The 26,231-nt window shown below is 34.5% G+C and overlaps 1 long non-coding RNA gene across 4 annotated transcripts; it reads right to left on the reverse strand.

Moving 5' to 3' along the window:
* Nucleotides 1–584: 584 nt before the first annotated feature.
* Nucleotides 585–24,145, reverse strand: LOC149918439 (uncharacterized). Of its 4 annotated transcripts, none has more exons than XR_016465451.1 (4): nt 24,061–24,145; nt 14,732–14,824; nt 3,048–3,177; nt 585–1,454 (listed from the first exon to the last, which is right to left on the reverse strand). It is a non-coding gene; the product is annotated as an uncharacterized LOC149918439 (long non-coding RNA). The 4 variants fall into 4 exon arrangements; XR_016465450.1 differs by lacking the exons at nt 585–1,454; nt 3,048–3,177; nt 24,061–24,145 and adding exons at nt 10,728–11,748; nt 14,047–14,101; nt 15,448–15,530; XR_016465453.1 differs by lacking the exons at nt 14,732–14,824; nt 24,061–24,145 and adding an exon at nt 5,391–5,454.
* Between the last annotated feature and the right edge of the window lie 2,086 nt (nt 24,146–26,231).

The raw sequence follows: 26,231 nt of genomic DNA on the forward strand, positions 1-26,231 counted from the left end.
AAACAAACAAATTCACTAAAAAAAAAAACAGCTCATGATCAAACATATGATAAAACACTATCCCAAGTCAGATTGGCAAACCCAGGATAGAAATATTGCATTAATGTAGTAAGGATTACAAATGAGTTAATTTGCTGTAGAACTGAGCTAGAAATCACAGTCCAAATGTATTTCCTTGCAGTATGTTCTTAGTTTTAAGTTCAATTACTATTAAAATTATTTCTAGGTATTTTAGCCTGTCTCTAATTCTAACCTTGTCTAAGTTTTACTGAGCCATGTAGAAAGGTACAGAAAGTATGACCTAGATTATGCCGTACAAAGAGAAAGAACACACAAGAGACACACTGGTGTTAGCATCCTAATTAGAAAATGAAATAGTTAATCAGAGAGTTAATATATTTTCCTTCGATAATACAGAAATTGTTCTAAGCACAAATATTAAAGTCATCTGCCACTGTCTCTTCCATAGAGGAAAAATATTGGCTTATAGAGTCCAAAAATGTTGAAGATTTTCCTTACTAAAGAGCAATACGGGACCATATCTATTAATTTTATTACAGATCAGAAATGGATGCCACACAGAGGAAACATTTAGATAAGATCAATGCTTATCAAAGTTAAACAGACTAGAGACAAGAAGAACACTTAAAAATGACACAGAACATCCTACATACCAGTAAAAAAATATTAAAAATAAACCTACATAGCAATTGCTCATTTCCCACTTTTGTCATTTAACAAAGTCTTATTGCATTATTTAAACTTTATTCTCGTTTATAAAGGATTACACAAAACCTGTAAAAAGTGGTAAATAAAAAATGAAATCCCTTTTTATAAGAGTGTAGACAGCCACTGTATATTATTTGTGGTATGTTTATTAAACTGGTAACCCATACATTTGGCATTTATTAGGAGAATGTTTATAACTCATTTCACAAAGGTACGACAGTCTGTGTTAGCTGGACAAATGCACGCAGTTATAAATAATGAACATCAGGTTACATGACTGGAGTTAACTGGAAATCAAAAATTGCCTGTATTTTCCATAAAGTTTGTGCAGTTATTTCCAGGAAAGACACTGCAGCTTATCTTTACAAAACTTATCAAATAAATCTCTGTCTCAGCACATAACTTCTCCTGTGGTGACTTAGGTATTTCCAGGGCTCATTTCTACAAAAAGATAATTATATTATGCAAGTTGAGTGAAACTTGAGAATGTTTACAGGTAACAAAAATATTTTCCTCTTAATAATACATTCACAATAGGTGGGAGAATAACTCCCTACTGCCAGTTTTGACACAGCAGAACATGCAAGTAATATGTTATTAATAATGAAGCCTGTAGTCTATATAAAATAGAAGATTAATTCAGAGCCATATCTGCATATCAGATCAGGATAATCAGTCCCAGTTGCTTTTCTTCTCTTCTGAGATCACCGTAGTAGGTCAAAATCCTAAAGCAATTAGAGTAAAATAAGGAAAACCCCAGCCATGCAGCAAAAGATCTTTTAAAGTAAGTAGGATAAAGGATAATAATTTAAAGAACAACATAGGGAAAAAAAAGAAAAAAGAAAAAAAAAAACACCAAAATGATCTCTGTTGAGTTACTGCAAATGCTCAAAGCTGTAGCTTGTCAGTGCTTCTATTCTGCACTGAGCTATGCACTACTAATGCTACTACTTTAAAGCCTGTCTGAGTGGGCTTTTTCAAAAAAGCAAATAAGTATTAAATAATGCTTTTTCAGCTCCAGTTAGTTACTTAACTCTAAGTTCAAGCAATAAATGTATGCCACCACTCCCTCCCTCTCGCTGTTCTAAACTAGCTGTTTCTCAGACCAAGATTTAAACTCATTTTTTTCCCTCTAAAACAGCACATACAAGATCAAAAACAAAAAAATGCAACTAAGCCTATAAGCCATACAGTTATATTCTTGAAACCCTCATCTTAATACATTAGGAAAGACTCAAGCAATTTTTCTGAATTGGGAGATATTGGTAAGCGGTTTCTTACATGATGTTTTTGCCATGAGATGGCAGGGAGAATGCTTGAAGGCATACCTTTTCTTATTTCCCTGACAGCAGGTTATTTTTCACAAAGTTTGGTTAAAAAGAATGGTTATGATGACAATCATGGTTCAACGTTTATAAGCATTATTTTATCTTCTAAAGCTTATTATATTTCAAAGTGATAAAATCTTATGCTTTAAATTAAGAACCTTAGACAATTAGGCTTAATTTTAAATTCAGAGTATTAATTTTCAGCTACTTTGAACAAATTCCATCCAAGGAGACCTTATTGCATCTTCTAAGCTATTTCTTTAGAAATAGGATAGCCATATGCAAGCTCAGTGCCTTCCATAGGTGAAAACAGAAAATTAGGGACAAGGAAATATTTCCAAAGATGTAATGCAGTGCAATAAGAAATATTTTAATCATGACTGAAATATCTTGATATACTTTTGAATTTATTCAAACATCATGCCTCTATCAGTTATATACAATGTCTGCCCATCGTACTGGACCTTCCTTGGGAAATAATTTAAGTAATGGAAAAAGCACTATGGCATAAGAGCAAACGTAGCACAGGAGAATATTCAGAGACAGAAACTGATTTTAGCTAGAAAATAATCAGCAATGAAACTGTGTAAGAGATGTCACTAGTTACCGTTGAGACTTGAAGTCAGGAATCCTTCCTCTCATTAAAAACATATAATTCACATATATTCATCTTAAATATTCCAGCAAAGAGTAGTGGCAGGAAGAAAACTCCAAAACTCCTGTAACAAGCCAGGATTCACAGTACCATAAATAAATAAATAAACAAATAAATAAATTTGAACTTGTTTTCATGATCAGAAGTTTAAAAGGGCAAAGGAAGAAAGAAACAGGAAAAATTAAGTGTAGCAGAGCATGATACCAAGACTTATGCATCCAGCAATTGACTTCCAGTGAAAAATTCAACTGTTACTAGATCTCCAGAAAAAACAAACAAACAAACAAACAAACAAAACCATATCCAGCAAAAAAAAAACAAACAAAAAAACTTACCCATATTTCATGACACAGCTTATCTCTAGATCTAAGCATCCTGAGGTCCCCCAGAATCTGTGGCTTGGAGGTGCTGTGTCAGTGAGTTGCATGGAAAATGCTTTTTAACCTCTTTCATGTGTTCAGTAGCCTTCAAAAGACAAAGATACACCATGAAAATAAAAAGGAATTTGTCACATTCCAGATGAAAATCACAAAAAGAACAGAAGAAAAAAGAGAATTAGAGACAGTGGACAAAATAAATATAAGGGACATGGGAACAGGGATACTCATGGTCTCTTTCTTGGGGAAAAAAAAAAAAAAAGTAAGCCGCACTATTTTTATGTCTTCTACTTATCTTCTAGTTTATGAATCATGATTTTTGATCAAAAATGAGAATGATTACCTATCAAGCAGTGTTAAAATTAAACAGCTGCTCACAGTATTAACGGGTAAAGATTACATAAACACCCTCATTTTCAATTGTTTTTCTATTCAACAGAATTTAGGGACATTTGTGGGTTGTTTTTAAATCCACTGTTGTACTCTTGAGCTGCATTTCCTAGTTCTAGTTCTTAACTCTGATCATACAATGTTTATTAGTATGGCATGCCATTACTATGTAAGTCTATTATATATCCAGTATCAATATTACATGTATATTACTCTAGCATTTACAGTGTTCCTCTGTGTCATTTCTTTTAATCAGAGTATGTTATTCCCTCATCTCTCTGTTATTGTCAAAGTAAACTGTAAGAATTATTTCAATCTCTAGTTCAGGGTTAGTATTTATCCATTACTTGGTAGTTAAATGGATTACTTTAAAAAATAATCTCTAATGAAATTAAGCAACAAGAGAAAGAATATTACCTCTGTTCACACAAGCAACTTCACCTGATGTTGCTGGAATTTGTCAAAGAATATATGAAGGTATTTCAGAATTTAAAGGTACTTAAGTGGGTGTCAATCTCGACATCCATCATCTTTCCTCCTATTACTCCAGGCATATTAAAATTTGAGAAAGTCATCCTGTTTCACTGAGGTTCAGACTATAAACTAAACTATAAATACCAACAATGTTACCTGGTTCTATGCTACCTGATAAACACAGCTGTGTTAAGATTCCTGACTACTTCCTGAAAACTGATATCTTGAGCATAACAAATTATTTGAATTATCAATTAATCAGTTGTATCATAGACACTCAATTCATCACATGGTATTAAAGAAAAAAGTGGTTGCCTTTCTGACCAAGAAAGTCCTGGTATGGAACAACCAAACATAGTTCTAACAAGAGGTTTCAAAGAAGGAAGGGTAAGAACTATTACTACAGGTTGTACATACATAATGCTTCCAGAAAAAAAGAAATCCTTCCATGAACAAAATTAATTAGATCATATTTTATCTAAAATAACTGTTCCGATTTTTCTCACTTTTTATCATGATATGTATTTTGCATAATGAAAGCCAGCTTTCCTCACACTGTAATTTCTTCTAAAGTCTCAAGTGTAGCAGTCTTGGTCCCTTTAATTTTTTTTTCTTTCTTTCTTGCCCTGGTTGGTATTATCTTTGTACACTAAACTACACATATTTTTCACACAGAGGGTGGTGACACACTGAAACAGGTTGCCCACGGAGGTTGTGGATGCCCCATCCCTGGAGGCATTCAAGGCCAGGCTGGATGTGGCTCTGGGCAGCCTGGTCTGCTGGTTGGTGACCCTGTACATAGCAGGGGAGAAACTAGATGATCATTGTGGTCCCTTTCAACCCAGGCCGTTCTATGATTCTATGATTACTAATAAACAGGCAACAATCTGGAACAAAAGAAATCTGGAACATTCAACACAACAGAAGGATGTGACAACAGGACATGATTAAATTCATTCATTAAGCCTTGACAAAAAGGGCTATATACACATAGAGCCAGTAGTCTTCTCATTTTCCTGAAAATTCTAATGTCAAATGATGATCTTGAGAACCTGTGAGGAAGCTCATCTCAATCAGTCTTAAAGGGCAAGTTTAATTGCAAATGCATGATCCGAAGGTCCTGCTCAGCTGTATTTTCTGGTTGCACATAGCATATGGCCTGGTGTTTGAAAGTCATTTCTGGTGTATGGCAGTCATTTCAGGCATCAAACATGATGTTTTAGAGAAAGGGTTTCAGGTCAGTAGGTACCAAGCTTTTTTAAGTTTTTTTCTTGAGTCCATCTATTGCCATAATTTTTGTCTTTCCCTTCTACTACTCTAAACCAAAATAACCTTCATCCCATTTTCCTTTTCCGTTGTCAGAGAGTTATCATACTTACAGCATATGTATTAGATAAGAAAGTACAATGGCAAAAAAAAAAACGATAATTACCTTACCTTTCAGTAAATGCTGAAACTGAGTTCTCAATACTTTTAAATTCATCCATCAACAACGTAATAATTACTATTTACTTATTTTGGAAGTTTCAATTTTTTCTTTAAGAACATGAATAGAGCAACATTTTGACTAAGTCTGAGTTACATTCAAACAGCAGCACTATGCACAGAAAATATTATCTAACACTAATGAAATCTTCCCACTCCCCACCTCCCTCACTTCTTGCTTTTGCTCAGCAGAATCAATCACTGATTTATTTTGATCATTTCCTTTACAAATACAAAACACATGCAGGTATTGACCCCAGACAGCTAAAAATCCATCTATTCATAAGAAACAATGCAAATTACCCTATAATTTAAAAGTCTTTAACAAGATTAGGAGAAAACACATTTAATAACTAAGGTGGTGAATCACTAGAGGAATGGGTAAGTGAATACTTTCTAACCTTTCATTTAACATGGATGAAGCTAGATGCAACACTGAAACTTTAATAATACCAACTAACATAATGAGGAACAAGGTTGTCTCATGTTATATTCATGTTACTCTATCAAAAGAAATCATACATTAGGAAGGGATCTGCAAACAGAAACTACTCCCTCATTTTATGTTTCTTGAGTAGCCTGTAGGTAAAGAAACAATCCCCACCTCACTACTACCTAAAATAAGACATCCTTTTTCATATATTAGTTTTTAAAATGTTTGTCTGTACATGCAGCATACACTGAAAAGATCACACAGTAAAAAAACATAAAATTCAATAGTCCATAAACCACAAATGATTTAAAAAAATTAGAGGAAATGTCTGGACATTTTTTTAAAATAAATATCTTAACTCTAGTTTCTATCAGCCATTTGCTGTTTCACATAATAATACTTGGATCTAAAACTACTTTACAAGTATAATTTAAGGAATTGTTACACTAAAGTTTTTACCAATACAAAGAACAAGGTTTAGTTAGAAGTATATCAAATATGTTAGATATCCCTGAAGTAGTCTGTCCTCCTTCTCTGCTGCTCTCTGTTCACAGAGCAGCACTCATTTGATATATGCTGTGCTTTAAGAAAAATGAACGACATACCCTTGTTAACAAAGTAGGCAAGCAAATTTTCTTTTAAGAATCTAATCTGTATGATTTTCAGCACCTCTTCTGATAATGACAATCTTTATATTCCCTGCAAAACTAAATCATTCTATAGATTTATTGCTAGATTAGTAGATTCTGAAGGGACTAGCACTCATGAAAATTAAAGGCAATTTCTACTTGTAGTAAAATTTCAAGGTAAGAGACAACATCCAAATCTCAGCAATGAGTCACCTACAGTTTCTTGCCCATCTTTTTTTGTAGATATTAATTCTGTGCAGTACTGTGCAGGATCTAACAAAAATGCTATTAATATAATTTTCATGGCAAATTTAATGAGATTTTAATTTTTTAAATAACAACAAAACCCACCACCATCAAAAAAAAAAAAAAAAAAGATGCAACTTCAGTTAATTTAACAGCATGTATTTTACAACTATTGACAGTTATAGTTAAATCTTTGTATTTTTCATTGTACTGCCTTGCCTTGTTTGCTAGATATGCATATTATCTCTGTAATGATGAATTTTGTCTTTTAAAGAATGTAAAGAATAAACTGGATCTAGTCATAATATTATTTCTTCCAAGCTGTACACCTGTAAATACAATTTTCAGGTTTTTAAATTATTCCTTTTTATTTTCTGCTTTTTCTTGCTCATTAAATTAAGCAATATCTCTTCAATCTGTCCATTTCCTTGACTGGTAGGTAACAATAGAATCAAACACACTGTACTTCCACCTGGATATTTTTTCACATCTTTCCCACTGTAACCATGGAACTGAAAGAACACTGTGTGGGATGCAATTAAAGATTTCAACATGTAATACCAAAGCAAAGATTGGAAAAAAACTGATGATATGGTTTCAAAAATGTGTATTGAAGACTGATAGAGATTAGTACAACTTTATCTTCACTGTAGCTTTATTGACTTCACTGAAGTTACACCACAGATTCAGCTACGGAACTTACATTCTTTTTTTTTTTTTTTTTTTTTTTTTCTCTTTTCTTTTTTTTTTTTAAGGATGTCATTATTTTTTAGCCTACTGTGACTGTCAGCCTATGATGCTATGTTTAAGTAATCAAACAAGTGAAGCAATTTATCTTTTTAGAACTTTATGAAAATCCATTTGATCTTTTTCTGTAAAATATATATATATATATACTGATAATGAGATGGCTGAAATCCAATACAGTACTCCAAGTAGAGCTGAAAATGACCCATGTGAATGTAACATAACTACAAAACTTTCTGTTCTCTATTTCCACCTTCTCTTTAGGCAGAAAATTTAAGGAGGCTTTCAGCCAGTGGAAACACAGGATTTTTATAAAGCCTCCAATAACAAAGGAAAAGAAATAACTATTCAATCACTTTGGGAAGTGAACGTGATGGAAAAGATCATAAGACATGACTGCAAGACCAGTCTCCATTATGTGAACAACAACACGTACACCCTGAACAGTGTTGTTTTAAAGCCACTTGAACAGACAAACAACAATAATAATGTACAAGAAATAAGTGAAATGTGAATTGAAATTGTCTCTACCTTTCTTCTCCTCTTCTACTACAAAGAATGTGTCTTGATTTCAAAACCAAAGAAATCTTCTAAACATGCTGTGATAAATAATAATAATAATAATAATAATAATAATAATAATAATAAAATGTAGGATATACCGTCTATTTAGGAGGTGGATCTCCCCAAGTTGTAATTTTCCTCTTTGCACTAGTTTGCAGAGAAGACTTTCCATAGATAAATATATCCAGAATGGAATTACATTACAAGAATCTTGAGCTCATTTGAATTCAGAACCACATCCTAACACTTCAAGCCCACAGATGTTTAGCTTTGAAATGAAGCCATTTGCCCATACAGTGTGATCAGTTTACATGTGTTGCTATAGTTAAGTCATTGTTTGAGTTGATGTCTAACATAAATGTTTTCTTTCCACTTTGAACAATTCACTTCAATATTTATATGATAATACTTCCTTGACAGTTCACGATTCTCATGCAATCCTTCCCTTCCCTTCCCTTCCCTTTCATGGTGCTTTGAGAAGCATTAACATCACTTTTATTTTTTTTTTTTAATGTGAAGATTGAATATCCAGCTGTTACTTTAATTAAGTCTGCCACAGGCAAGGATGTGGCTTTACGTACCTGCAGAGAGAACTTTCATGGCGTTTTAATAACTAGCTATAGATTGAGCAAAGTGACTTAAGAGCTAATGCTAGCAAAAGCTTGTCTCAAATGAGTGACAGAGCTGTCAGTTTCCAATTAGGAGACTTGTTTGTCTCTCTTGACAGTGAACCATCACAAATTACATGCTTTAGCACTGTTGGTTAAGCTTTTGCCACCTGACAGATGGAAGTAAATCAGCTGACTTATGTTAATCACTTCCAGGAAATAGAGAATTATATAAATACTGTCATAGTTCTGCATCTGTGAGGACAGCATTAGGCAATACCACAACAGTAACCCATTATTTTCACATGAGGTGTCATATAAAGTGTATTTGGTGGGGTGGAAAGAGTGGCATGGAACATGGAACACTGGGATCATGAAGTACATTGGTCAACCCTTTCTGAAATGCTCTCCCAGCTGATGAGAAGGCTTTTGATTGATTGTGTCTTGCACATTTTATGTCTTCATAAAAGTTAATACAAATTTCAACACAATCAAATTGTTAGTGTATATATAGAAGAAATGCATCCAGGTCCCTTGAAAAGATGTTGGCCAATATATACCTAGTAAAAGTATCAATATTTTGTTTTTTTTTTTTTTCTAAATATACACCTGCTAATATTTAGAGAATAAGTTTGGCACTATAAAAACAAAACAAAAACAACAACAACAAAAACTGGGATGAATTCTATGTGGAAAAAAAAGTGTTTCAGAGGCATATTTTTACTGTAAAAATAGCAAACTAGTTCTATAATTATAGAACACAGAACACAGGTTGCTACTTAAATTTCAGACAAACAAGCAGGTGCCTCTTTAGCACTGTTCATTAACTTGACCTCTCTGTGCCCATGAAGGACAATACAGACTCAAACTGCTCCTTTGTTTTCCCTATGCTCTCATAAACAGAGCTCCAGCATCACTAAGATTGCAGGATAGATACTCAGGGGCTGGATTAAGATTACATGGACATTAACACATTCAACCCCATGTCCTGAAAATTTCTAATGTATTTAAATACACTTTCTTATCCAGCTCACTTTGGAGGAGACCCTTTTCTGTGCTACATGGGTCTCAATGCTTTTCCATAGGCTTCAGAAATACTTGTGCATATAGGTAGCATTATCAGGAGTGTAAATTAAATAAATGGCATTATTGCATTTTGAGTTGGATGTGAGATTATACTAAGAATTCTTAGGCTTTCCCCACACCATACTTGCGTATTTTTCCAATAATATTTGCAATCATCTTCTAAAAGGGTGCATTTTACCCTGACTCACAAGTCTAACTTGTTTGTTTTAATTCTTATAGGTAGTGATTTTGTACTGTGTGCTTTCAGAAACACGCTGAGTTAATCACCAGTCATGACTGCCAACAGCCAGCACACATTTCCCTGAAATGGGAAGGGGAAACTCTGCAGCTCTGTTTAACCAAATGAACAGGCCACAGGAAATCAGTGTGGTAAGTATCACTTCCCAGACAATTAACTCCGCTTTCACATTATACCGATGCTCTCATTATGTGCAGAATGTTGTGACTTTCAACATAAAACATAAATACATCTGTTTATATAGAAAGATGTATATAAAAAGCTGTTCATTGTGTTATGCCTTTCCTCCCCCCTTCCCCCCCAGGCATGTAATATACATAAACAGTAAAAAAAAATCTCATATTCAGAGATATCAGAGTTAAAATGTTAATAATAATGTTTCAAAATAAACTTTTTAATGACCTAGTTTGTTTTCTATCTATCCAAAAGCTTACTGCTACTGCAAGCACACACAATGCATTGTATTTTAATTAACACAGACACAAAATTATGTGTGTCACTATTGTTTCAGTAGTTGACCCCTAAACAGACAAAGTTGGTCCCCTGAGATTATATAAAAGCTTCTTCAAACTTTAAGGAGTTCTTTGAAATTTCTTTATTTGAAATCGAAAAGTTTTCATTGGTAACTGGTGATATCGTATACTATCTTTCTATCCATGTCTCAAAAGTCTTATCTTCAGTGCTGTATTTTGCAAACAAATTGTGTTGAATCTCATTAGATTCACAGGGGCCCAATTTTCAAGCCTGTCCAGGTCCCTTTGAATGACATCTCTTCCCATATGATCAGTGAATCAGAGAATTACACTGAGAGCACACTGAAAGATAGAAGTCAAGTTTGCTTTGTTCTTGCTTTCTTTTCCTCCCCCCTTTCATCTCAATCCCCCCTTCAAAAAACAAAATTTGAAAGAAAGCAAACAGAAGGACAGCAGACCAAACCTACAAACATATTTGGGTATGAAGGAATAGCAGCTTTCCTTCAGTACATTTGTTTTAGATATTAAATAAAGAACATTCATATATCACGAGATAGCTATTAAACACAGTCCAGGCAGACGTTCATGACATCAGTGAATGAGAACAAGATGAAGAAACACCTATGGCATATTAAACTGCCAACTAGGTAAGAATTATTATGTCTGAATAAACAATCACTTAACAAGAAACAAGGAAGTTCACAAAATAGCGATACTGCTTCGATTGCATACACAAAATCAGATGTGACCGCATCTAAAAGGCAAAGATCATCACAAAGAAAAGAATGCCAAAAATAGAGAAAACTGATTTTACTTCATAGTAGGATATAGCTGAATGTAAGGACATATGATAATTTTCCATCAATACATTAAACAATGTATAGTTTTGTCAAGAAAATAATGGAAAGGCATGGCAGAAAGAAAGCTCATTTAATTACCATCCTTCCTCATCAAGACCAAGATCAATGCCATTTTTAAAGGAATAACTACAAAGAATTCTGAGAACAGGATCTCTATAACATCAGCAACTTATTCTAAATATCCTCTTCTTTAATTCTGTTTTTTTTTGTTTTCTTGGTGTGTTTTTATTTTTTGAGGTGGGACTGTTTCTAACATTTAATTTAGTAAGACACACATAGAGTGACCTGTTTGTGAAGGAATTACTGCATTTCTCTCATTGACAAAGGTATTCTCCATCCTACATGAAGTAAACATTGGCCTGATGTATTAGGTTGCTATCCATCTTGTAATCCTGTTAAGGTCTTCCATCTGTTTTCAAAAAAAACCTGTTAATTATGGAATTGACAAATTAGAGGGAGCATCTTAAAAATAAAAAAAAAGACTGAGTTTATTTTGAATTTTAACACACCCTCAAATATCTGACAGTGCTAGCCATCTTTTTTTTTTTTTTTTTTTTTTTTTTAGTAAATATCCCATCTATTCCATCATTCACTTTCTTTACAAAATTATTTGATACTATTGAACAAAGGCAGATTTCCTTCAGATTTTCACTTGATACAGCCAGTATTTTCATAATTCTGAATAATGTATGCCAAGTCATTTAGAAACTAAAAAATATGCACCGGTATACAATAGTAAACATTTTGGGGAAAAACAAGCAAACAAAAAACACAGTCAAAACCAGTAGACTAATACTTCTTTTGTGAAATGTCAGAAGACCAGAAAGAATTAAATAGTGTCTTAGGGCCCCATTCATATCTATTCTATTTGAATTTACTCTTCAGATAATCCAGAGGTATGTATACAAAACGAAAGTTCAAATGTTGTGAAATTCTTTGACTTAGCCTCTAGTTTACTGGTTTGCTGAAATCTATGGATATCTTTAAATTTACTTTCTTCCATTCACGGTCTTTATCATTCTAGGGCTCAGTCTCATACAGCTACTGTTAGGATGAAAGTTCTTCTTTAAGTGAAACATGTTTTAATTTTAAGAAAGTGGAATAATCTTCATGCACATTAACCACTGCAAACTTTAGAGGAGTTCTGTTACTTTGTCTCTGTGGATTATAGAGGAGTTCTGCCTTTGTTCAAGGTCTACTCTTTTGAGCTATGTAATTAGCCATAGTAATAGAAAATATGGTACAGACTATTGCGATCTGTTTAACTTCAGAATCAATGCTTTCTTGTAGGATTTGGAAAATGTAATCTGAAACTTGTACAACACAGCGAAGTTAAGAAAGCCATATTCTTAATACAGAGTCTAAAGAACAGAGTATAATTCTGGTGAGAGGGAACATAATTTACTAAATGGATTATATTCTACATTTAAAATTAATAATTATCTTTTTAGGCAATGGAAGAACAGCAGCTTTTTTTTTATTTATTTCCATTTTTTCACTCAAACCCAGTTTACTCATCTAGTTCATCTTGCCAAATTTGTACAATAATCCTATTTACTGGTTTATCAACCCTGCCAATTATCACAATTTGATTAAGTGACCACTCTGAACTCATCCTGACATTGTATCCTAAACTTTTATTTTCCTGGAAACCATAGCAGAAATGGAGAGACCAATAGACAGAGCTTAGAGGTTATGCCCTGCAGATAAGACATGCATCCCTGAGGCAAGAGAATGCAACTTACTATATAAAAAGGTTAACTATTTAAAGGAAACAAAAGGAAGTTCAAAAAATACATATTTTGAACCTTGCAATAATTCTATAAGTAGAAGCCTTTTATGCTTCTTTATATTATAGTTTGAGAGCTACATTGATGAGATCTTTCAATTTGATATGCAAAATAGACACTTTGAATATTATGTAAGACTCACTTAAGAAAAAGAAAATGTTTTATAATTAGGATAAATACGTAAGCAAAGTGATCGTTGACATTAAGATTTCTCTATAAGTTGTGAGAGTGTTTCCTTTTGCAGGAGCACAACATATTCCTTGATGTCAACTTAATTTAATTGGATGCTCTTTAATACTACAGAGAAACTGAAGTGTTCTTAAAATCATAAGCTGTATCATAAAAATATAACTAATATATTTGGGAAGTTGATTTTTAAAAATATACTTTTGTTAAGAGAAGAGAAAAAAATATTTCAGTGTTGCTGCTCCAGCTTAATAAAATAATATGAAGTACAGGTAGACAGTGGTAATTCAGAATACAAATAAGCAACTCAGAGTAAAACAGTAAAACCTTTATGACTTTTAAGAAGTATTTCTAATGAAAAATACTGTAATTCAGAAGGAAAAAAAAAGGCACAATGAAGCATAAAAAATAAAAATCTCTCTACTGACTTAATAACTGAAGTTAGTCACTACTATATGGAATAGTGTGTGTGTAACTCACTCAATTCACTATGAAATGGAAATGATGATAACCTTTACTCAAGGCTTCCCTCTGGAATCAAAAACACTGAGTGGCAAGAAAATACATTTTTAGTGCACAGCACAACTGTCTCACAAAGGAAAATGTCATTAAGCTAGATCAATTAAATACGGTTAAGTATGGTTGAAATGCAAGATCCGTACAATCCTAATGGAAGCCATCACTCACAGAATCATTCAAATTCTAGATGATCATACTGCATAATGCATATCTCAATATGCAAATTTACCAGGTATTCAAAAGTGGGTCCAGGGGGTTCATTTCATAATCCAGTGATGTTACTCCTGCAGAGGAAAGCACGGAGTTTTGCTCAGCCTGAAGCTCCCCACCAGCCCAAATGAAGCATGAGGTCAGCCCTACATTTCTTTCCCAGAGGGATGCACATGAGATGTCTGGAATAAGGATGAAGAGGAAACTGACCCTTCAAATCAACACACTGCTCAATAAGGAACATGCACATACTTGTATTATCTTGTTAACATATGAAGAAAAACCTTTCAAGTTCCTTTCAGTGTTGTATTTCTGGTTTCCTTTTCAATAAAATCAATGAGCACCAAACTTTTCATGTGTTTCTTATTCTTAACCTTTGAATAAAAAGCACATAAAAACATTAAATTGGCATAAAGGAAGAGTGCCAATTTGATTATTGTTATTTTTGCACTGTCTATATTTTTGTTCACAGAAGCATTAATTCCTTTCTTATAGAATGCTGTTGACCTCCAAAATTATGAGGGAGCTTAGATTTAAAATATGTCCTGAAAAGAAATAGCATAATATTTGAGGGATCCTGACATTCAAGTTTCAAGAGAGTCAGATTATTATAACAGACTTATATAAGAAAGCATTCTAAATTTCGGAAGTAGTAACCTATGACATAGTCGGATAAGCAAACAAATTTCAGAAAGAGAACTTACCCGAAAACAATCTGTATGAAAAATGCAGAGTCTTATAACACAAGAGGTTTGGAGTGACTTCAAACAGAAAATCATCGTAAGGCAGAAATGAGACTGTCAAAAAAAAGTACACAGAAAGCATTCAATATCCAAAATCACCATCTCTGACCCAGTATTCACTGGATTAAGTAAAGGAGGGGAGGGGAACAAGACGCAGGAGGGGTGACTGCACAAGACAAATAAACTGATTTACAAGTTGTGAAACTATCCCAATGTTCAACTTCAAAATTTCATCAGATTTGTCTTCCAATAAGCCTACCCCACTTAGAATCTAAAATGTATTCATAGTTCTCAGTTAACAATTGAATTTCTCAGATCCCTGTAGTGCATCTTCATGTTTAACTGCATGCACATCTAAGTGAATGACATAGCTGTTGCCTTTGCTTTGGTCTTCAAAAATGAGAGGGAGAGCATCACAAGGTACTCCTGTCTTCTCAAAGAGAATGTGTGAGGATACACCCAGAAAAATATACAGACATGTTTGCAGCTGGCTGTTCATAATAATGAGTTGGGTTCTTCTTAAAAGAAAGTACGTACAAATACTTGTGCTTTTCCATGGGGAAAATCTGCATAGATTCGTCACTATTTTGACATTAAACAGTTTTGAAAGCTGAAAATTTTTGTATCTTTCAAAGCATTCAGTTGTGAACTACAGTAAATTAATCTAAGGTACTTACGTAATTTGTTAGGAGTTGTGTAAATTACAGGCTTCAAGAAACTCATATTTCTTCTGAAGATTTTGTCAAATGCACTAATGGAGAGCTTCTTGTCCTTACATAAGTTTTTCTTGGGTATATAGTATAACGCTCAAGTGTCTCCCTACGGCTATTCTCTGAAGCAAATAATATTTTTATATTTTCATTCCAGTAAATAATGTTGTGGATTTGTGTGAGCAAACTTGGTCTATCTGCTTTTATCTCTAAGAAAAAAAAAGATATAGCAAAACATCAAATACTTTGCATTGTCACAATTTCCATTTTATTTTTTTAACACTTTCACTACATTAGGAAGTCTCAGTCAGCTTAGAACATAGAGGACTGCTGAAGAAAATTAATATCCTTGTGTCACGCATGCTGTTTAGACAAAATCGAAGTTGCAAAGCTTGAACATGTGTATATAGTTTATTCCTACATATCACATCAATGTATACTTATGTATAGGTAGCATTTTACATTAACCATTAAGTTCCAGTGACTTTCATAATCTTGAATCATGCAATTTACCATGGGTGGCAGGGGGGATGTTAGGCTTTTAGATATAGTAGTGCTCAACAAATAAATAAATAAACAGAATTTTAAAATGTGCCATCCTTTATGAAAACACACAATAATTTAATAAGTCACTTCTGTTGATTCCTGGAATTACATAGGTACATTGTGGAGAAACTTCTCTTGAAATCTTTCCAAACTGAAGAGCTGAAGCCTGTACTTGAAATCACTGTTTAGAATTCATTTTTCTTCAAGACTACCTGCAAGTAAAATTGACTGTATTCTAGTCCATGGAAAAAGAGTTTCTGATGACTGAAGTATGGCAAGGTTTGGAAATAGAAAAATGTCCTGATAGCAGCTAGCAGTAAAAATTTGTTGCATGATAGTCCACAAAAAAAGACTGTGAAAGACTTCGCCTCTGGTGTAACGCCCAGCCTGCTGAAAGCAAATTAAGTTCTTCACTATAAGAGTGGTGAGGTGCTGGAACAGACTGCCCAGAGAGGCTGTGGATGCCCCATCCCTAGAGGTGTTCAAGGCCAGATTGGATGGGGCCTTGGGCAGCTGGGTCTAGTATTAAATGGGGAGTTTGGTGGCCTTGCATGTGGCAGGAGGGTTGGAGATTCATGATCCTTGAGGTCCTTTCCAACCCTGGCCCTTCTTTGATTCTGTGAATGGACAAAAAATTATTTCAAAGAGAATGTGTGGAAGCTGTCTGAAACTCCATGTAGTGTTCTGATTAATTTTAGTATATATGGATAAATATTGTTCAAATATAAAATTCAAAGTAGAAGTCCCCCCGAAAAGTGCATTCTCCTCTCTCCCTTCCCTTCTCCCCATATCCACTTCTTGCCTTTTTAAATATTCTCTGTTTTTCACCATTACTGCCTTATAGCTTGGGATTCTGGGAGCAGAGAGAAGTGTTTATTGATTCCGTTTTAGCAAGTGGAATATTTGTATGGAAGATGAAACCAAGGGAACCAAGTGTCTCACAAGACCATTTCAATGTTCCCATGAGCCTGCTACCATACAGATGAAAAACGTCAAAAGTTCACTTATTAGAACTAAGAAACAAGAATGCAAAAGGTGACCTATCTTTCATTTTCTGCTATTGCTTCTATCCTCATTTTGTTACCAAACATTCCTGCGACAGCTATCAGCACAGACAGCAGCAGTATTAGAACCTGTTAATGCTTGAATAAGCCTGCACCCTAAAATGTACACATGCTATGAGAATTAACTATCCAGTCCCTCAAAATATAATTTTTATTGATGAATTATTTTGCTCACAAATTCTCTTTCAAATAGCAATCTTCTACAGTGACAAAAGATTGTTTTTAAAAGGAACAAATATCTAACTATTAAATCGACTCTGCCACAGTGAAACAAAATAGCTTTAATAAGTTTCAACTCAACTGAAAATAGGCCATACAAATCAGCAATTCAGAACCCTTTGCAAACTACAACACACCCTCCTTTGGCACATTTAATGGCTGAAATTTCTTCACAAGCAAGAGCTCCAAGTTGTTGTGCAGACTTGGAAAGCCCTTCTAGGCAAAATGCAGGAATAATTAGAGGGAATGCAGTGCCCAGAGAAGCTGCAGACTCTCCTTTTCTTGAGACACTCAAAACCCACCTAGACACAATCCTGTGCTACATGCTCTAGGTGGCTCTATCTGAATGGGGATTGGACCAGGTGATCTCCAGAGATCTTTTTCAACTTCAAACAGTCTGTATGTGTGATTCTGTGTGAGGGGAGTAACAGTCCTACAGGAAAACATACATATTAAAGAAATATATTTATTTATACCATGTATTTAATACCTAATCATTTTACAAGAGTGTAAGAGGTAAAATTTGAACTTCTTTTTTCCATAATGAAATTTTAAAAAATTTTGAGAAGGTAATGAACAAATATTTCAAAAAGTAACTTTTTTTTTTTTTTTTAAATGAGAGATGATAAGAGTAATGTTTATATCTGTTTTCTTGTCATTTCCTCAAAATAATTAAGGAAAGATGACTGTGGAAATTTTTTTGTGATGCACTGAATATAATGTAAATTTTTTTTGCTTTAGCTCCTTTACCTTGGGGGTGATACTTTGACTCAGCTTGCAACATGGACTGTTCTCAATGGAAAGCAGTCTGCTTTTGTAATACCGATGTAAGAAGAAATGAAGCAGTCTGTGCTTCAAGCTGCTTCTGCCATCTTTGATATCTCCTACTGGAATGTCACCAGCTTGTATTGTATTACACACTTTCTAGAAGATGGTGTGAATAACATGTCAGAATGTTGAAAAAATTTCCTCTTTTTGAGTAACAAGAGCTGGGTTCTTGAAAACCACTGTATTTTTCATCAGTATCTATTTCCAGTTTCAAATTTCTCTGGGAGCTACGCTGACCTTCATATCAAAGCTGGTTAGCACACTTTCTTGACTATCAGCAGAAAAAACTGCCTAACAGATTTTCAACCAAAGTAGCGTATGCACTATTTCCAACTTCTTCTAAGCAATAATTTAGTGCATGCACTATTTCCAACTTCTTCTAAGCAAGAAATATCTAATTTCTAAGAGTCTGGTCTTTTACTGTAAGTTTGTATTAAAATAGGCAGCTTGGAACCTTTTTTTGAGACTTAGAATAGGCAAAATATAAGTTTATGGATTAAATATTTATTGCAGCATTGCCCAGAATGGGAACACAGGCTTGGAAAGTGGCCTGTGCTATTTCAGACTATGGGCTGATTTCAGTTTCATAGGAGTATTATCTAGAAAACTGACCAGCTGTGTCCCCATGGCTTCTATGCTGGCTGTTGACAGAAGCCAAACCTTCATTAAAATAAAAGTAATTGCAGCGATTGATGAGCTGTTGCCCTGGCAAAACACACTGCTTCTGAGATGCAGAGCTAAAAACTTGGGCCACCTCCTGTGAGGCCACCTGGCAGTTCTGCCAGAAGCCTGGGTGTCCTTTTCCTCTGTAAGTCAACTTTCCCAGTGCTGCAGCTGCTCAAGTGTAGGGCTGCTACATCAGCTCCAGAGCTGACAGCTGGAAGCACCGGGTCCAGGAAGTGCAGAAAGCATAGGGGGCAGAATCACAGAATGGCCAGGCTTGGAAGGAACCTCAAGGATCATAAATCTCCAACCCCTCTGCCACATGCAGGGCCACCAACTTCCCCATTTAATACTAGACCCAGGGTCTGCCCTGGGCCCCATCCCATCTGTCTTTGAACACCTCTAGGGATGAGGCATCCACAACCTCTCTGGGCAGCCTGTTCCTAGGAAGCCTGCAGCACTCTGGAAAACGCCTGAGGTCCTGAGGGAGAAAAATGTTCTGAATCCAATGTTCTGTGGCTCAGTACAGTTCCCTACAGCAATAACACAGGTAATGCTCCCTACAAGTAACACAGGGGCAGTAAGATATCCTATACTTTCTGTACTAAAATGAGAAATCTATTTCAGTTAGAGTATTCTAAGAGAAATGCTAACAATTGACTTAAAACCTCCAAATTACAGAAAGCTAACTGCACACGTCCATGTACTTGAACAGTACCACATCTCCTAACAAATAAAAGCCTAGTTTGCTTTGTTGCATACAGTTCACTTCTTAAGCAGCATGTGATGCTTCTTTCAAATGGAACAATAATGCTGCTTTCTACTCCCAGACACTTCAAGCATTTGCAGCGAGGCACTTATAGAGGACCATATTCCCAAATGATGAACCCAAGCAAGCTTCAATATCATTCCACACCGATAATAAAGCTGAAATTACATTGATGCTATAACTAATTGTAGATTTTATGCTGGCATGCCACTTCTCTTTCTCTAAAATGTGTAACATCATGACTGTCATTAATATATATATTTTAAGGAATAAAGTTACCAGTTTTCATGTGTGAAATTATAACTCTGCTTATGTCCTGATACCCATATTTTGATGTCAGACTAAGCATTTAGAGTATTCTCTCCAAGCCCAGAGAGAAATAGGAACAGGAGGCTATGAAAGTGAGGCAGAATGAGGCTTGAATCTGATTGTTCTCTATTCATTTCTAATCTCCAGCTAAGGAATTGTATTATGAGATTTCTGCCCATGGCCAGACCTTCCACAGTCTGGTCACAGATTTTTAATAAGAAGATAGCTAAAAAATCATAGGGAGAAGGTTGCTTTAAACAGCAAGCATAAATCCCATGTGTAAGGAAAAATCTCTCCCTGAAAAAAAATATATATTTCTATACATTACTTTTTTCAGGTTGAAAGTTTGCTTACAAAGGATAGAACAGTAAAACCAAACATCCCTGTTCATCAATACAAAAACAAGAGAAAATTACACACACACAAAAATTAAAAAAAAATAAAATAAAATAAAGCCAAACATCAACATTCATGGATGTTAGGAAAAATTTCTTCTCACAAAGAGTGGTGAGGCGCTGGCACAGGCTGACCAGAGAACTAAAGGAGTCACCATTCCAGGTGTTCAAGAAACACGTAGATGAGGCACAGAGTGAGATGGCTATTGGGCATGGTGGTGATAGGCCAATGGTTGGACTAGATGATCTTAGTGGTCTTTTCCAACTTTAATGATTCTATGATTATTTTATTCTCATAGTACACAATAAAATATCAGTTTTATCATTAATGTAGAATGATACTGCAGTTAGCCTATGTTCATCACGTTGGAATGTAACTGAATTGAATGGAAACTGAATACATGACACAGTTCCTCTGAGGATACACATTACTGATTACTGATTGAATACTGCTCTGCCAAGACAAGATCTCTGACTCAGTGCTAGTAAATTCAGGAATGGTCACTGAACATGAGGTTGGGTCCCATTTAATTGTTCCTCCGTGTAGGGTAGCGAGTCAGCTAAAGATTTTGATGCCGGTTGGGTTTTTCCACAAATGTTACAGCAACATCTTGCTAAGAAACTCTGTCCAACACTTCCCTTATACCTGAGCTCTGGTCAGGACAAACTTGGACAGAATAATAGCACCTGCCTCTGAGAACTTGCCATCTGAATAAGTGAAGTTAACTGGCTGAAGAAAGGTAAAGAGGTTTGCACAAATTCCCACTGTAGTCAATTCTAGAACTGAAGTAAGATCTACAGCATTCCAAATGCTGACTGCAGAGCTCTGTTGTTCTACCTGTAAAAGACTTCTAATCTCTGGCAGGTTTTACATCAAGCCCTAAGGATAATAGAATGTGGCTGATGACTGTGATTAGTTTTTATTGTTTCTTGTGTACTAACAGCATGCTCGGAGCAAAACACAAAATAAAGCCTGCTGTAAAGAAAGGGGAGAAAAACCTAAACATGGCAGATAAAGAAATGATAACACTTACAGATATCTCATGCTGGTTTAGAATCCATGCAGTTACAAAAATAATAAAGTTAAATAATAAAGTTGCCTGTAGGCAATCTAAAAGGGATTTAATTATTTTTGAATTATCCATCTTGGATGAAAAATCATTCCCAGCTGGCACCAAGAGAATTAAACTTTTTTTTTTTTTTTGGACCATAGCATGAACTATATTTTTAAGAACTTTTAAGTAGCACAGTTGTGTCTTGCTTTGTTTAAAAAAAAATGTATGACATTGCATCAGCCACACACTGAATTACATGTAAACACATGTGTAAACACAACACAAAACTACGATGTATTTAATAGCAAATACAATAAACCATAGCCAAACATTAATTGTCAGCAATAGCATATGGCATTCATAGATTTTACAAATGAATATAATGCTCCAATGCTTGCTTTGTTAGTGTTAATGTATTTCCTCTGCTTTACAAATGGTACATTTTAAGCATGTGGAAGCTTTAAAACATAGAAAGGAAAAAAAAAAAAATCAGCGTTTTCTGCCCTATTTTTTTTTCTTGTAAACAAACTGATGAAGTCTATTACAGTGAAAAAGAAACACACATATAAAACACACAGAAACACACTGCGAAACTCAATAGAAATTCTACTAATTCATGTAATTTAACGTATGCAACAGCCATACCCTCATTCTGTGCTTTTTTCTTTTTAAAAGTACACTCACATTTACTTCTTATGCACACTGGGGTAAATATAACCATATGTGCTATAAGGTCTGGAAGACAGGTAACTATTTCATAAATGGCTTCCAGAACCCAGCTGTATCTTCCATCCCTGTTGCTATAGCATGTTACCCAGACTTCCAATTCCTTGTTCAGCAGAAGAATTTGCATGTCTCTACTTGCACTGCAGAGCCAGCAAAGACATCCTATTTCACCTCTGTGCCAATTCCATTCAGCATTCAGAGTTATAGAGTGATCTGGAACTATGAAGGGAGGAGGAATTCCCAGCATACTATCTAGAACATTTCAAGTACTTCATCAGCCTTAAATCCCAACAGTATCACAGATCTTCCAAATTTTCTTTTGGAATACAATCGTATTTATAAGGGCCATATACTAGAAATAACATGGAAACAGCTGAAAAGCCTCATTTTTCTTTCATCTTACATGAATCTCATTTTAAGAGGTATATCAGATATATTGAGAATACGCATATATTCTCAGATTAAGTTATCTAAGCATGTCCTTTGATTTGCTACAAGAAAATGAATGCTTTATATTTTCCTTTTTAAAATAATAATAAATTAGTATTTTTCATAGAACCATAGAATGGCCAAGGTTGAAAAGGACCACAATGATCACCTAGTTTCAAACTCCCCTGCTATGTGCAGGGTCACCAGCCTCTAGACCAGGCTGTCAGAGCCACATCCAGCCTGACCTTGAATGCCTACTGGAATGCAGCATCCACAACCTCTTTGGGCAACCTGTTCCAGTGTGTAACCACCCTTTGTGTGAAAAACTTCTTCCTAATGTCTAACCTAAACCTCCCCTGTCTTAGTTTAAAGCCATTACCCCTTGTCCTATCACTATTCACCCTCGTAAAGAGTCATACCCCCTCCTATTTATACTGTTTACTTTTAAATGGATATCTCAAGAAAATACTAACAGAATGTTTTCTTCTGTTAATCCTGATATTTTCTTAAAAAAAAAAAACAAAAAACCAAACAAACAAACAAAAAAAAAACAATTACTCCTATCTTTGCCTCTAAAACATGTATTAACATTTAAGAATTACAGAAGTGCAAGAAAATAATTATTCCCAGATACATAGCTGTGTCGGAGCTGGGCCAGGAGGACAGCAACATTAATTTTTTGTGATGCCTCCTGAATATAATACAGAAAATGAAAAGACAGAAAGGCAAAAAGGTGAAAGACTATGACAAATACTTTCCAGCTTTCTGAAAAAGTTCAAAAACAATAAATAAAAAAACAATCTTTTGTGACTGGATGTGTAAATATACTTCAGCTCTTATTAAATGTGATTAACAGCTTAAAGTACCTACATTAAAACTACTGATTTAAGCAAACTCTATTGCTAAATATTTTTAAATAATATATAGCGGTTTTCAAATTACCTCTATATGTCATTCCATACAATTATATTACAATAAAATAACACAATTACATTTAATTACAGTGCCTAACTTCAGACAAGAGGAATTCAAAAATTTGAAAAGACAAATGTCCTATCTGCCTGTAATAAATACTCTATTGCTAGACAGGTAAATTGCTTGTCAGATATTCTCATGAAGCTTTGATGGGCACTTCTATTTTATGACAGGCATTTTTTTTCTTTTTACTTGCATTAGAAATACTTTGGCAGAACATGAAACTACTTTAATGGTCCCTACCTTTTGCCTCAGAAAATAGTCTGGCATAAAAATTAAGAGCTCCTACTTTCTGCAGGCATTCGGGAAAACTTGAGTTCTCTCCTTCAATTGGAAAAAGGACCCAAATCTATTTATTTAGTTGTTGCTATGCATAGAAGGTAACCTTAGAAATATCTAAAAACAGCGATGGTTAAAAATTGCCTTTCAGCATTCTGTGACTGAAAAGTCATTTTAAACAATGTATAAAACTTTAACTTGTTCTCAAGGTCCTTAGCTGTTAAGTCTGGAAATAAGGTTATTAACACTTTTCCCGGTGGCCAGCAGCACCATTCATTAACCTAACACAGGCTTTTGTCATACAAAAAGGAAAAAAAAAGTACCTTCCTCCATGAGTTGTGAGTTCCCAAGAGCAGAGGGATCTGTACCTGCTGCTGCTGCCTCCTTCCACCAGCTGGTTGCTCCAGGTAGTACAGGAAGGGGAATCCCCCATGTAAAATAGAAGCCTTTTCTAAAACTTTATAGTATTTTCAAACAATCTACATAAAGGGCAAAACTTTAGTTACCTAAAACGCTTAAAGATTTGCATTTGAAAGAACAATACCAGTCATGGGAAATGGGTAACATTAATTCACACCATAAAACATTAAGGTATTGCTTTTTTATATTCTAGTTAATTCGTGATTACTTATTGTCAAAAGAATCAATGTAGCTAATGAGGTATTCTTTAATAATGATTATAATTTTCTAAGAAAGGATTGTACTGTTCATATGTAAATGACTTTTCTGGTTAATGAATAAAGACAGTCAATCAATCAGATGTACAATGGAATAAAATATGAGTAAGTTAACTTTTTTAAAATTTTTTTAGGCTGTCTTCTCTTTCTTAATTGTAGAAAGAAAAGAAAAAAAAAGTATGGATATTATTGTGCTACTACCAACAACTTAATATTTCATAAACAATTATTATGAAATGTAGACAAGTATGTTTCAAGTCAATTTGCAACCTGAATCTAGTTCTAGTTTTCATTACTTCATCAGAGTTTTATCAATTAAATGTATTTTTATCAAATGGAGCTGCAGCTTTGCCCTGCAGTTGTTCTCTCTGCACAAGATCATTTGCTTTGATTCAGAAGCCAGTTCAGAGGTACAATAGGAGGCTCTCACTGGACTGAGACAGAAGGCAATCTATCATCCTCCACAAACTTCATTTCACAATAAAGTCACTTATGAAGATTTATAATAGGTTTTACCAACAAGATGCTAAATGCAAAGCTTGTGTCAAACAAACCATTTAAATCTATCTTTTAAACCTGCAAGTAATGCCATTTAGAAGCAGAAGTTTATTGTGCACTGCACTCAGAAGAATGTTAGAGGGCTCTGGGGAAGAGAAACCAAAACACTTTACACTTCACAAGACCAAAGAATTTCGTTTACAAATTAGAAAGTAGGTCACTTGAATCTCTTCCCTTTATGCCTACATTACTGTAATAATAGAAATTCAAAAAATGCAAAAAGAAAATAAGATCAGAATAGATCAGATACCTTATCCAGCAATATAACACCATGTTTCAGTACATCTGACTTTCGTGTTCATGATCCAACTCTTAAATGTTGATTTAAGTAAAAAAAAAAAAAAATCACCTTATGATCTCAGAAGGAACACAATATACCATTCATTCAAAAAATTCTCCATTAATATTCAACTTGTCATCACTGCATTAACAAATTACTGAACTTTTTTTTAGATCTGAACGAAATTATTATATTCCCATTTAGAACTCACCAAACACTGAGGATTACACTTTGCAAAGCACAAGAAGTATTCTCCATATGAATCTCTGAATTCTTTATGCAGAATCAAGTGCATATGGGACACCTTATTTTCTGAGATAAACCACAAGCCATAATCATATGCCTTCCACAGACTTTATTCTTAGCAGAACTTAGCAAGCTATTTGCCTTATGACTATTAGGACATCCTGGATATGTCCAGTTTACCATGCACTATACTGGTATGTTCAACTACTTTATGGAGAAATCTCATGATTTCCTTGAATTCTTCTAAGCAGAGCTTTCAGGAAAAAAAAAAAAAAAAAAAAAGTGAGAGAGAGAGAGGGAGAAAGGAGAGATATTTTGGTGGAAGCCTGAGAGATTGAGAGATACAGGTAACTCCAGATGCAGTAAAATAAATCAGTCTGTAGGTAACAGAGGTAACAAAGAAGAAACATGACAATTAAATGGATTTGGCCCAAATCACAAAGAGACACTGTTGTACAGCCAGGAATCCTCCACACTCAGCTATCCTGTGCCAGTCCCAGGTGCAGCCACATTCACGACAGCATTTCTTAGACATCTCAGAAATATAGTCTTGCCTAAGTGAAATCAAGGTACACACCTAGAATACTTCAATTTCACTTGATATGAACTGTGCTATTAGAAATTATTCATGCTATTAGAAATTATTCTTGGGAAATGTTTCTTGTTTCACACAGTACAGTTTCACACAGTACAGTATCATTGCAGGATATGCCCTGTAATCTGAGAGCTATAA

The sequence above is a fragment of the Phasianus colchicus genome, chromosome 3 (assembly GCF_987193195.1).
Source record: "Phasianus colchicus chromosome 3, bPhaCol1.hap1.1, whole genome shotgun sequence".
NCBI lineage: Eukaryota > Metazoa > Chordata > Aves > Galliformes > Phasianidae > Phasianus > Phasianus colchicus.